The following is a 14,785-nucleotide window of genomic DNA, read 5'->3' as shown; positions in this document are numbered from 1 at the left end:
CTATAGAAATAAAATTTTGACAAAATTTTCTATACAAATAAAATGTTGACAAAATTTTCTACAGAAATAAAATTTTGACAATATTTTCTATAGAAATACACTTTTGACAACATTTTCTATAGAAATTAAGTTTTTTACAAAATTTTCTATAGAAAAAAAAATTTGACAAAATTTTCTATATAAATAAAATTTTTACAAGATTTTCTATAAAAATAAAATTTTGACAAAATTTTCTACAGAAATAAAATTTTAACAAAATTTTGTTTCAATTTTGTTTTGCAAAAATTTACTTCTATAAAAAAATATTGACAAAATTTTCTATAGAAATAAAAGTTTGACAAAATTTTCTATACAAATCAAATTTTTACAAAATTTTGTATAGAAATAAAATTTTGACAACATTTTCTATAATAAAATGTTGACAAAATTTTTACAAAATTTGCTATAGAAATAAAATTTTTCAAAATATTTTCCTATAGAAACTAAATTTTCACAAAATATATTTCTATAGAAATAACATTTTGACAAAATTTTTATAGAAATAAAATTTTGACAAAATATTCCATAGAACTACAATTTTGAAAAAAATTTGCTATTGATATAAATTTTTTCAAAATATTTTCCTACAGAAACTAAATTTTCACAAAATATTTTTCTATAGAAATAAAATTTTGACAAAATTTTTATAGAAATAAAATTTTGACAAATTTTTATAGAAATAAAATTTTGACAAAGTTTTTATAGAAATAAAATTTTGCCAAAATGTTTATAGAAATACAATTTTGACAAAATTTTCTATAGAAATTAAATTTTAAAAAAATTTTCTATAGAAATGAAATTTTGACAAGATTTTCTGTAGAAATAAAATTTTGACAAAATTTTCTATACAAATAAAATTTCTTTAATAAAATTTTGACAAAAATTTCTTTAATAAAATTTTGGCAAAATTTTCGATGGAAATAAAATTTTGACAAAATTGTCTATAGAAATAAAATTTTTAAAAATAATTTTCTATAGAACTAAAATTTTTATAAAAATATTTGTCTATAGAAATAAGATTTTGACAAAATTTTCTATAGAAATAAAATCTTGACAATATTTTCTATAGAAATACACTTTTGACAACATTTTCTATAGAAATAAAATTTTGACAAAATTTTCTATAGAAATTAAATTTTTGACAAAATTTTCTATAAAAAAAAAATTGACAAAATTTTCTATAGAAATAAAATATTGACAACATTTTCTATAGAAATAAAATATTGACAAAATTTTCTATAGAAATAAAATTTTGACAAAATTTTCTATAGAAATACAATTTTGACAAAATTTTCTATACAAATAAAATTTTGACAAAATTTTCTATAATAAAATGTGGGAGTTATCTCTCCCAGCTAGATCTATACTAAAGGCTGTGGAAAGATTCATTCGCCCCAATCGAAACATGTACAGTCCAGGCGTGTATAAATTTGTATCTGGCGTTTTCTTTTCAATGACTCTATTAATCATGTTCCTTAATCTAAATCTGTCCAGAAAGCTCCATTAATAATTGTAAAATTAGATATAATGCATTTGGACGTTAATTGCCTGTTTCGGTATTAGGCTAATATGAAATATAACATTTTCTATAGAAATAAAAATTTGACAAAATTTTTTGTAGAAATAAAATGTTGAGAAAATTTTCTATAGAAATTAAATGTTGACAAATTTTTCTATAGAAATAAAATTTTGACAAAATTTTCTATAGAAATAGAATTTTGACAAAATTTTCTATAGAAATAAAATTTTACAATATTTTCTATAGAAATACAATTTTGACAACATTTTCTATAGAAATACCATTTTGATAAAAATTTTTAGAAAATTTTCTCTAGAAATAAAATGTTGACAAAATTTTCTATACGAATAAAATTTGGCAAAATTTTCTATAGAATTAAAATGTTGACAAAATTGTCTATAGAAATAAAAATTTGACAAAATCGTCTGAAGAAAAAAAATTTTATCAAAATTTTATAAAGAAATAAAATTTTCACAAAATGTTCTATACAAATAAATGCATTTTTGGGGTTACTGTAAACAACACCCACAGCGCTTGTATATCAAAACTTTCTGAGTTCGTATAACTTCAAAAATGTCAAACTTTACGATAGATCACTCAGTTGGCTGATTGCAACACTAGGTTTACCCAATCCTGAAATATAAATGAGAACCCTCGTATGTCTTGCGGAAATATTTAACATAAATGCACATCTCTATTATGGAAATGTAGTCCCATTTGTATAATGTGTGTTTGCGACACATATTCCCATTTGATAACATTTTTCATTTTGGTCTTGACAGATTGCAAAAACTATACTAGGTTAAAATTATTTTGATGGATTTTTCTGGGGTGTATTTGTCTTCTTTATGCTTCTCTCAATCCAAGCTAGTCGAATGTCGATATTATAAAGGGTGATTCTTTTGAGGTTAGGATTTTCATGCACTAGTATTTGACAGATCACGTGGGATTTCAGACATGGTGTCAAAGAGAAAGATGCTCAGTATGCTTTGACATTTCATCATGAATAGACTTACGATCTGCCACAACGTCGAATTTTCAGTGAATGGGCCCTAGAAAAGTTGGCAGAAAATCCGCTTTTTTATCGACAAATTTTGTTCAGCGATGAGGCTCATTTCTGGTTGAATGGCTACGTAAATAAGCAAAGTTGCCGCATTTGGAGTGAAGAGCAACCAGAAGCCGTTCAAGAACTGCCCATGCATCCCGAAAAATGCACTGTTTGGTGTGGTTTGTACGCTGGTGGAATCATTGGACCGTATTTTTTCAAAGATGCTGTTGGACGCAACGTTACGGTGAATGGCGATCGCTATCGTTCGATGCTAACAAACTTTTTGTTGCCAAAAATGGAAGAACTGAACTTGGTTGACATGTGGTTTCAACAAGATGGCGCTACATGCCACACAGCTCGCGATTCTATGGCCATTTTGAGGGAAAACTTCGGAGAACAATTCATCTCAAGAAATGGACCTGTAAGTTGGCCACCAAGATCATGCGATTTGACGCCTTTAGACTATTTTTTGTGGGGCTACGTCAAGTCTAAAGTCTACAGAAATAAGCCAGCAACTATTCCAGCTTTGGAAGACAACATTTCCGAAGAAATTCGGGCTATTCCGGCCGAAATGCTCGAAAAAGTTGCCCAAAATTGGACTTTCCGAATGGACCACCTAAGACGCAGCCGCGGTCAACATTTAAATGAAATTATCTTCAAAAAGCAAATGTCATGGACCAATCTAACGTTTCAAATAAAGAACCGATGAGATTTTGCAAATTTTATGCGTTTTTTTTTTTTAAAAAGTTATCAAGCTCTTAACAAATCACCCTGTAGACAATCACAGTTTTCCATTTGTGTTGTTTTTACTGAGTGCTACATAAATCCCGAATCAATATTGGATGACATTGCCAAAAGCAATCATAGATTGTCAGATGCATGTATGTGGTTCAGGGTTTTGCGCAGGGCGATTGCGATGTATGTGAGTATAAAATAAAATTTGGTTAATGTTTTTTTTTTCGCAAACTATTGCATTGAATTAAATGCTGGGATGAATTAAAAAGTGTATATGCAAATAGAGCAATATTCAAATAAAAACAGGATTAACCAAAAACAAGAGATTATGGAATTTTTGCATTAATGTGAAATAAATAATCTTTCAGCTACACCCAAAAAATAGTCTACGTAGAAAGAAAGAAGTTGAAACTAGAACATTTTTGTGGTATATTAACGATAATTGATATTGATATTAGTAATGGGGATACTTGGAAATATATAGAATTTCTTGTAAATTTGATGGAAGATACCCTTCCAAGCAGACGGTAACTTTAAAATTTCTACACGGAGACTACATCAGATTTTGGATTTATTAGAACAACTTTTGTTTGAGTTTTAAAAGAATCTTAAAGAGTCTAAGAGTGCCATAAAATCTAATAAAATATCGACTTTCTTATTATTTCAAATCTAAATCCTATAGACTTAGTACTTAGGACGATAATTAAAAAAGGAAAATGTTAATTTTAGCTTCGTGCAATTTGGATAATCGTTGAGCTTTCTATCCCCTTAAGAAGTTATATCAAACCCATTTGCTTGTTGGTTTTTATACGACATTGATTGTGTATTATTTTTGGATTCTTTTAGATTAATTCTAAATCGGGCTTTTAAGGTCTCTAAATATGCAAATAAATAGACTTTACTTCATATTTTTATCCGACGTTTCGTTGGTAATTTCCAACTTCTTCTGGGATGAATTTTATTGAAATCTGGCAACGATAGAAATAACAAAAAGGGGGACAAATTTCATCTATGTGGGGTACCATACGAGGGCAGTTCGAAAACTTCTTAGCGTAGCGGAAAAAGCTCGGTATAAACAGAAAAAAGTTAAGTGTTTTGGAAACTTCCATCTCTGTTATGAACACATGTTAAATTTTGTTTCGATCTGGCAACTCCTTCATATAGAAACAGGTGTTCAAAAAAGACCCAACCGCAATTTTTTTACAATGGAAAAATTAGAAATGCGTGCTGTCATTAAATATTTACATAAAACAACTATATACGGCCGTAAGTTCGGCCAGGCCGAATCTTATGTACCCTCCACCATGGATTGCGAAGAAACTTCTATGAAAGACTGTCATCCACAATCGAATTAATTGGGTTGTGGTATCTTAAAACTTCTTAACATCGTTTTCTAAATTGTGAGTTAGTCCATACGTTTTATATATTAGACAAAAAAGGTATGTATAGGTAAGACTACAAATAATTACGAATCGATATAGACTTTTGCACGGTACGTAGAGAGCCAGAATTGAAATATGGGGTTATATACAATTATGAACTTGATATGGACCAATTTTTGTGTGATTGGGGATCGATTTATCTGAGGGCTATATATAACTATAGACCGATATAGACCTAGTTAGGCATGGTTTTTAACGGCCATATACTAGCACAATGTACCAAATTTCAACTGACTCGGATGAAATTTGCTCCTCCAAGTGGCTCCAAAACCAAATCTTGGGATCGGTTTATATGGGGGCTATATATGATTATGGGCTTATATGGACCACTTTTGGCATGGTTGTTAAATATCATGTACTAACATCACGTACCAAATTTCAACCGAATCGGATGAATTTTGCTCTTCCAAGGGGCTCCGGAGGTCAAATCTGGGGATCGGTTTATATGGGGGCTATATATAATTTTGGACCGATTTCGACCAATTTTTGCATGGGTGTTTGAAGCCATATATTAACACCACATACCAAATTTCAACCGAATCGGTTGAATTTTGCTCTTCCACGTGGCTCCGGAGGTCAAATCTGGGGATCTGTTTATATGGGGGCTATATATAATTATTGACCGATGTGGACCAATTTTTGCATGATTTTTAGAGAGCATATACCAACACCATGTACCAAATTTCATTCGGGTCGGATGAAATTTGCTTCTCTTAGAGGCTTGGCAAGCCAAATCGGGAGATCGGTTTATATGGGGGCTATATATAATTATTGACCGATGTGGACCAATTTTTGCATGATTTTTAGAGACCATATACCAACACCATGTACCAAATTTCATTCGGGTCGGATGAAATTTGCTTCTGTTAGAGGATCGGCAAGCCAAATTTGGGGGTCCGTTTATATGGGGGCTATACCTAAAAGTGGACTGATATGGCCCATTTGCATCATCTGACCTACATAAATAACAACTACCTGTGCCAAGTTTCAAGTCGATAGCTTGTTTCGTTCGGAAGTTAGCGTGATTTCAACAGACGGACGGACGGACGGACATGCTTAGATCGACTCAGAATTTCACCACGACACAGAATATATATACTTTATGGGGTCTTAGAGCAATATTTCGATGTGTTACAAACGGAATGACAAAGTTAATATAACCCCCATCCTATGGTGGAGGGTATAAAAAGTTTATCGGGACAAGAAATTAATAATGATATGGTGAATGTGTTAGGTGAAAGTGCTCCTTCATATGCAATAGTAAACAAGTAAGGAAAGTCTAAAGTCGGGCGGGGCCGACTATATTATACCCTGCACCACTTTGTAGATCCAAATTTTCGATACCATATCACATCCGTCAAATGTGTTGGGGGCTATATATAAAGGTTTGTCCCAAATACATACATTTAAATATCACTCGATCTGGACAGAATTTGATAGACTTCTACAAAACCTACAGACTCAAAATTTAAGTCGGCTAAAGCACTAGGGTGGAACACAATGTTAGTAAAACAAATATGGGAAACATTTAAATGTGAAGCAATTTAAGGAAACTTCGCAAAAGTTTATTTATGATTTATCGCTCGATATACATGTATTAGAAGTTTAGGAAAATTAGAGTCATTTTTACAACTTTTCGACTAAACAGTGGCGATCTTACAAGGAAAATGTTGGTATTTTGACCATTTTTGTCGAAATCAGAAAAACATATATATGGGAGCTATATCTAAATCTGAACCGATTTCAACCAAATTTGGCACGCATAGTCACAATGCTAATTCTACTCCCTGTGCAAAATTTCAACTAAATCGGAGCAAAAAAATGGCCTCTGTGGCCATATGAGTGTAAATCGGGCGAAAGCTATATATGGGAGATATATCTAAATCTGAACCGATTTCAACCAAATATGGCACGCATAGCTACAATGCTAATTCTACTCCCAGTGCAAAATTTCAACTAAATCGGAGCTAAAGATTGGCCTCTGTGGTCATATGAGTGTAAATCGGGCGAACGATATATATGGGAGCTATATCTAAATCTGAACCGATTTCAATAAAATTTTGCACACTTGGCTACACTGCAAAATTTCAACCTAATTGGGGTAAAACTCTGGCTTCTGGGACCGTATTAGTGCATATCGGGCGAAAGATATATACGGGAGCTATATCTAAATCTGAACCAATTTCAATGACTAAACTGCAAAATTTCAACCTAATTGGGGTAAAACTCTGGCTTCTGGGACCGTATTAGTGCATATCGGGCGAAAGATATATACGGGAGCTATATCTAAATCTGAACCAATTTCAATGAAATTTGGCACACTTGACTATAGTACTAATTGTTATTCTTGTGCAAAATTTTAAGCCAATTAGGGTAAAACTCTGGCTTCTGGGGCCAAGTCCATATCGGGCGAAATATATATATGGGAGCTATATCTAAATCTGAACCGATTTCTTCCAAGATCAATAGGGATCTATTCTGAGCCAAAACACATACTTGTGCCAAATTTGAAGTCGATTGGACTAAAACTGCGACCTGGACTTTGATTACAAAAATGTGTTCACGGACAGACGGACATGGCTATATCGACTCAGGAACCCACCATGACCATTTTTGCCAAAGACACCATGTGTCTATCTCGTCTCCTTCTGGGTGTTGCAAACATATGCACTAACTTATAATACCCTGTTCCACAGCGTGGAGCAGGGTATAAAAATTGGGTTGCTGAATTTAAATGTGGTCGTACAAGCATTGAAGATGAACCACGTAGTGGACGTTCAAAAACAGCAACAACAACAGAAATTGTAGCCAAAATGCATAATATGGTACTAAATGATCGACGTATAAAAGTGCGTGAAATTGCTAATATCATGGACATCTCAAATGATCGAGTCCATTTAATTTGGCATGAAGAACTACAGATGAAAAAGCTTTCTGCAAGATGGGTGCCGCATTTGTTAACAGTCGATCAAAAACGCATAAGAATGAACATTTCTCAAGCTTGTTTGGATCGTTTTAAGCGAAATAAAATGGATTTTATGCGTCGTTTCATAACTGTTGATGAGACATGGATCCACCACTATACTCCAGAGACTAAAGAACAATCCAAATAATGGACGGAAGCTGGAGAAAGTAACCCAAAGAAGGCAAAAACAAGTTAATCGGCTGGTAAGGTTATGTCAACGGTTTTTTGGGACTTCAAAGGTATTTTATTGATTGACTATCTGCAAAAGGGTAAAACAATAAATTCAGAGTACTATTGCAACCTTCTGGATCAAAACGTCCTGACTTACAACACAAAAATATAATTTTTCATGAAGACAACGCACCAGCGCACAAGAGTGTTTTAACAATGGCTAAAATCAACCAATTAAAGTACGTGTTGCTTGACCACCCACCTTATTCTCCTGATTTAGCTCCCAGTGACTTTTACTTGTTCCCAAATCTAAAAAAATTCCTTGCTGGCAAGCGTTTTACCTCAAATGAAGATGCAATTACAGTTGTAAACCACTATTTTGAAGACCTTGAGGAAAACTATTTTAATAAAGGGATAGAATTGTTAGAAAAGCGTTGGACTAAGTGTATTGAAGTTTCAGGAGATTATATTGAAAAATAACAATATTTTTGAAAAACTAACTATTCTTTTTCACTGATAGGCTAAGAAGTTTCCAAACCGCCGTAGCTAGAGTGATAGTTCTACTCTCTGTGAACAATTTCATTTAAATCAGAGTAAAACTTTGGTCTCTGTTGACATATGAGTGTAAATCGGGCGAATGATATATATGGGAACTATATCTGAATATACTTTTATTAGGATTAAGAAAATTTGTATTTCCAGTCTGAAAGGAGTTATTCCGTAGACACAGAAATAAAGAAATGAATATGATTTCTTCCAATCTCATTAAGTATCTATTTTGACCCAAAATATAAACTTGTACAAAATTTGAAATCGATTGGACTAAAACTGCGACCAAGGCTTTGATTACAAAATGTGTTCCACGGCGATTTCATTAATTTTGAAACAGGGTTCCGAATTTTGGCATTCGTATTTAAATAACAAATTTTCATTCTTAAGGCAATATTTTAAGTGCATAAAACGTGCTTTTTTTCTTCATAATCATAATTGTATCCAGTCAATTTTTAATATTAATGACTAAAGCAAACAAATTTAATTAATCACTGTTAATTTTTTTTTTTTGTACAAACAAAACCCCATCCCTCCTTGCATTGGCAAATTCATCATTTTAAACATAAAAGAACGTATTTTCACTTAATCTTTAGAGCAAACAAAGGCGTTTTTGTTCACGGATTTGCTTGGACATACAAAAGAGTGCAATCGCTTTGGTCCGATTCCTCTCTTGTTCATGAACAAAAAAAAAAAGGGAAATTTCTTTGTGCCATTTGATATGGCATTCGCATGTGATTATGTGTTGTTGTTTGTGTTCGTGCATTTCCATTTCAATTGATATGCACATTCATTTACCAAACAAACAAGGAGAAATTCAATAGATCTGTGTGTGCAAAACTCTACATTCCATGGAAAGAGTATGGATGCGTGTAAACGAGAGAGAGAGTTTGTAGGAGGTAGAATGCATGTCGTTAAAAAATTGAAATTATCATCATTTACACATCATGAATCACCACTGAGTGTCCGAGAGAGAGAGTGCATATCGTGTGCTTTTCCATAAGTTTGTCAGCCTCCAGTGGGAGGTTGGTTTATCTTATTGGGTGGTTTATGCAATAAAATATTAATCAGATTTTCGTAATTGCTTCAAAGAAGTCATTTCGTGAAGTATAATTAATTGAAATACGTTGGGCAAACATTGCTCACATAGGGTGTAATAAGAAAGTTATCGATTTTTGAACACACAATAGAGTTTTACTATTTGAAAAATGGAAATTACGAAAGTATGGTATAAGTAGTCACTAGAATTCGAATCAGTTTGCATTTTTTCTACATTGAAAAAAACAGTGAACCCCAGAACCAGTGAAAGATAAAATTTTCTAGCAAACTTTAATAAAATTAAATTAATTTTAGAATTTTTCCAAAAATAAGTAAATAATTTTCGACAACTTTAAGTTAAATTAGTATTTTTCACTTATTAAAGAAAATTTTGTGAAAAAAAAAAATTTGGAGTTAAAAATTGCAAAAATGTCTTTGGTACCATACGAAGTTCATAATGGCCGCATTATTGGTAAAATTTACAAATTTAAAGAAATTCTGAACTATTTTGTGGGAGACTCTAATTTAGTTAGTCTTAATGCTTCCTTTGTGCATAGTTTTATGTTAATTTTGTTAAGGTACGCAAAAAATTACTAAAGTCATGGAAACTTTCTTTAAATGTAATAATTCCATTAAACAAAATCAGAATTAAATCTGCTTTAGTGAAATATAGGGTTCACTTTTTTTGAGTGTATGTTTGCAAGTTCGATGAATACAAATATTCATTCAAATTAAAAAAAAAAAGTATTTTCTAGTATTCATGACACATATTGACAAATGTCAAAAAGAAGATCAAATGGCCTCCAAACGGCCGACAAAGCCATCGCACTCTGAGCTAAAAACTTGCCAGGTTCCAAAGATTTTGACTATACAAGAATAATTTTGGTATTGATTTGGAGCCACAGAAGCGGAGAATTGAAGTACGGATAACTTTAAGACCCAAATTTCTTTTTCATTTGAGATTTGCATACTTGCTACTAGGAAACAATGAATTGAAGTGATCCACTTCTTCGGAATTTTCTTCGTGTGCTATCAGAGTCTTAATGAAACATATTAACGACAACATAGATTTCCGAATTTAAGTAGGAATTATGCTATGTTTTAAGTAAAATGTTTTTAAAATAACGTGATGCAAATCATCTACTGTTTTTGAAAATTTGTTTGCCTTATAGTCAAGATGCAAACAGTGAACAAATTTCAAGACGATTTCATAAATTTTAATTTTTTTTGAGAATTATCAAATCCACGTTGACCATGGTCAAACAATTTCTTTCTTTCACGTAAAGTCGAATAACTTAATTATAAGGACAAAACGACTTCATTGAAAAATTTTTTCAACTTTTGGACAAGGAGAATAATTTTATATCACAGAAATAGGTCTTCTATTCTAAGCAGAATTCGAATTCGTATTTCCAGGACAAAAAATCTTTGTCCGCATGACAGTATTTTTAATAGTGCACGCTACATGAAAGTAGATCTATGGTATTTTGGCTCATTCCCGACCAAGTGCCGTTTTGAGATGATCGACACTTCGGTATTTTTAGTGCCAACTTTACTCTCCAAAATACCCTAGGCGCAAAAGGCCAACGGATTGATATCACGGTTGCCACTCAAGCCAAAAATAATCTACCAAAATTTGAAACAAAAACCAAGAAACTACCAAATAACATTATTTTGCGAACAATTTTATTATTTCGAAGCTTATTTTAAAAGTTTATTTTGTTTCACTTCTAAAAGCAATAATCTATTTGGGTGTATAAATACCCCTTGAATTGTAAATGTGTTTAAGTTTTAAATACGTTTAGCTGGCACCAACAAATTTAAAATTTCAAATAATTATTAATCCTTTTGTTTTTACATATATTGACTTAATATTGGCTTTATAGAAAATTTTGTCCAAATTTAGTCAATGCATGGTTTTAAGCTGAAATCAAAAAACAACAACAATGATTAAAGACAAAAAAAAAAAACAACAATAACAAAACAAAATGAAATTTTATTTCTATAGAAAATTTTTTCAAAATTTTATTTCTATAGAAAATTTTTTCAAAATTTTATTTCAATAGAAAATTTTTTCAAAATTTTATTTCTATAGAAAATTTTGTCAAAACTGCATTTCTAACATTTTATCAAAACTTTATTTCTATAAAAAATTTTGTCGAAATAGCATTTCTAAAAAAACATTTGTCAAAATTTTTATTGCATAAAAAATTTTGTATTTTTTTTTAAATTTCTATAGAAAAATTTCTCAAAATGTTATTTTTATAGAAAATTTTGTCAAAATTTTATTTCTATGGAAAATTTTATTTCTATAGAAAATTGTCCTAAGGTTTTTTGCTGTAGAATTTTTTTCAAAATTTTATTTCTATAGTAAATTTTGTTAAAATTTTACTTCTAGAGATAATTTTGTCAAAATTTTATTTCTATAGATATTTCTGTCAATTTTTTTTATAGAAAATTTGGTCAAAATGTTGTCCAACAATTTTATTTCTATACACAATTTTTCAAAATTGTATTTCTATAGAAAATGTTGTCACAATTTTATTTCTATACACAATTTTTCAAAATTGTATTTCTATAGAAAATGTTGTCACAATTTTATTTCTATAGAAATTTTATTTCTATTAATAATTTTCTATAAATTTTATTTCTATAGAAACATTTTTTTTTTCTATACAAAATTTTGTCAAACTTTTATTTCTATAGAAAATTTTGTCTAAATTTTATTTCTATAGAAAATTTTGTCAAAATTTTATTTCTATGGAAGATTATGTCAAATTTTATCTCTACAGAAAAATTTCTGAAAATATTATTTCTATAGAAAATTTTGTCAAAATTTTATTTCTATAGAAAGTTTTGTCAAAATTTTATTTCTATACAAAATTTTGTCAACATTTTATTTCTATATACAATTTTGTCAAAATTTTATTTCAATACAAAATTTTGTCAAAGTTTTATTTCTATTGATAATTTTCTCCAAATTTTATTTCTATAGAAAATTTTGTCAAAATTTTATTTCTAAAGAAAATATTGTCAAAATTTTATTTCTATAGGAAATTTTGTCAAAATTTTATTTCTAGAGAAAATTTTGTCAAAATTTTATTTCTGTTGATAATTTTCTCCAAATTTTATTTCTATAGAAATTTTTTTTCACAATTTTATTTCTATATAAGATTTTATCAAAATTTTATTTCTATAGAAAATGTTCTCAAAATTTTATTTTGTAAAGAAAATTGTGTCAAAATTTTATTTCTATAGAATTTTTTTTTCAAAATTTTATTTCTATAGATGATTATGTCAAATTTTATTTCTATAGAAAATTTTGTCAAAATTTTATTTCTAAAGAAAATGGTGTCAACATTTTATTTCTATAGAAAATTTTGTCAACATTTTATTTCTATAGAAAATTTTGTCAAAATTTTATTTCTATAAAAGATTATGTCAAATTTTATTTCTATAGAAAATGTTGTCAAAATTTTATTTCTATAGAGGATTATGTCAAATTTTATTTCTATAGACAAAATTCTCAAAACATTATTTCTATAGAAAATTTTGTCAAAATTGTATTTCTTTAGAAAATTTTGTCACGTTTTTATTTGTATAGAAAATTTTGTCAAAATTTTATTTCTAAAGAAAATATTGTCAAAATTTTATTTCCATAGAATTTTTTTTTCACAATTTTATTCACAATTTTTTCACACAAGTTTAGTCAAAATTGTATTTCTATAGAAAATTTTGTGAAAATTTTATTTCTAAAGAAAATTGTGTCAAAATTTTTTTTCTATAGAAAATTTTGTGAAAATTTTATTTCTATAGAAGATTTTGTCAAATTTTATTTTTATAGAAAATTTTCTCAAAACATTATTTCTATAGAAAATTTTGTCAAAATTTTTTTTCTATAGAAAATTTTGTGAAAATTTTATTTCTATAGAAGATTTTGTCAAATTTTATTTTTATAGAAAATTTTCTCAAAACATTATTTCTATACAAAATTTTGTCAAAATTTTATTTCTGCATTGTTGTCGTTTTTTATTTCAGCTTAAAACCATACATTGACTAAACTACAAGAGTAGCTTAACCAACAGAGGAAAAGAATGTTTGTCAAATTTATTTGGGCAAAGCCCTATAGACTGCAAGATGGTTGGATGGACGCACGTTTCGGAATTACCACATTCCTCATCAGCATCCTCTACTTGCAGCAAAACTATCAACCAATTATCAGAATAAATTCAGGCAGTTTATTAAACCCAACAAAAACCACACTTGAACCCTCCGAAAAAAGGTTTTACATTGATAGCCGGCTTATGCCGAAATAAATTCGAAACAAACATATCTCTTTTCCTATGCCACTGTCAAATCATCGATTTGAATTCACATGGCTGGGTTTATTTTGAGCGTGCCTCCTCTTCTTTTTCCATTTGTTTTGTTTTGTTATTGTTGGTTTTGTTCTTTAAGCATTGTTGTCGTTTTTTATTTCAGCTTAAAACCATACATTGACTAAACTACAAGAGTAGCTTAACCAACAGAGGAAAAGAATGTTTGTCAAATTTATTTGGGCAAAGCCCTATAGACTGCAAGATGGTTGGATGGACGCACGTTTCGGAATTACCACATTCCTCATCAGCATCCTCTACTTGCAGAGGGTTCAAGTGTGGTTTTTGTTTTTTTTCGGAGGGTTCAAGTGTGGTTTTTGTTGGGTTTAATAAACTGCCTGAATTTATTCTGATAATTGGTTGATAGTTTTGCTGCAAGTAGAGGATGCTGATGAGGAATGTGGTAATTCCGAAACGTGCGTCCATCCAACCATCTTGCAGTCTATAGGGCTTTGCCCAAATAAATTTGACAAACATTCTTTTCCTCTGTTGGTTAAGCTACTCTTGTAGTTTAGTCAATGTATGGTTTTAAGCTGAAATAAAAAACGACAACAATGCTTAAAGAACAAAACCAACAATAACAAAACAAAACAAATGGAAAAAGAAGAGGAGGCACGCTCAAAATAAACCCAGCCATGTGAATTCAAATCGATGATTTGACAGTGGCATAGGAAAAGAGATATGTTTGTTTCGAATTTATTTCGGCATAAGCCGGCTATCAATGTAAAACCTTTTTTCGGAGGGTTCAAGTGTGGTTTTTGTTGGGTTTAATAAACTGCCTGAATTTATTCTGATAATTGGTTGATAGTTTTGCTGCAAGTAGAGGATGCTGATGAGGAATGTGGTAATTCCGAAACGTGCGTCCATCCAACCATCTTGCAGTCTATAGGGCTTTGCCCAAATAAA

Source organism: Haematobia irritans, chromosome 3 (assembly GCF_050003625.1).
Source record: "Haematobia irritans isolate KBUSLIRL chromosome 3, ASM5000362v1, whole genome shotgun sequence".
In the NCBI taxonomy this organism is placed as follows: domain Eukaryota; kingdom Metazoa; phylum Arthropoda; class Insecta; order Diptera; family Muscidae; genus Haematobia; species Haematobia irritans.
The sequence above is the reverse complement of the archived record's forward strand: the minus strand, read 5'-3'. Positions refer to the sequence as shown.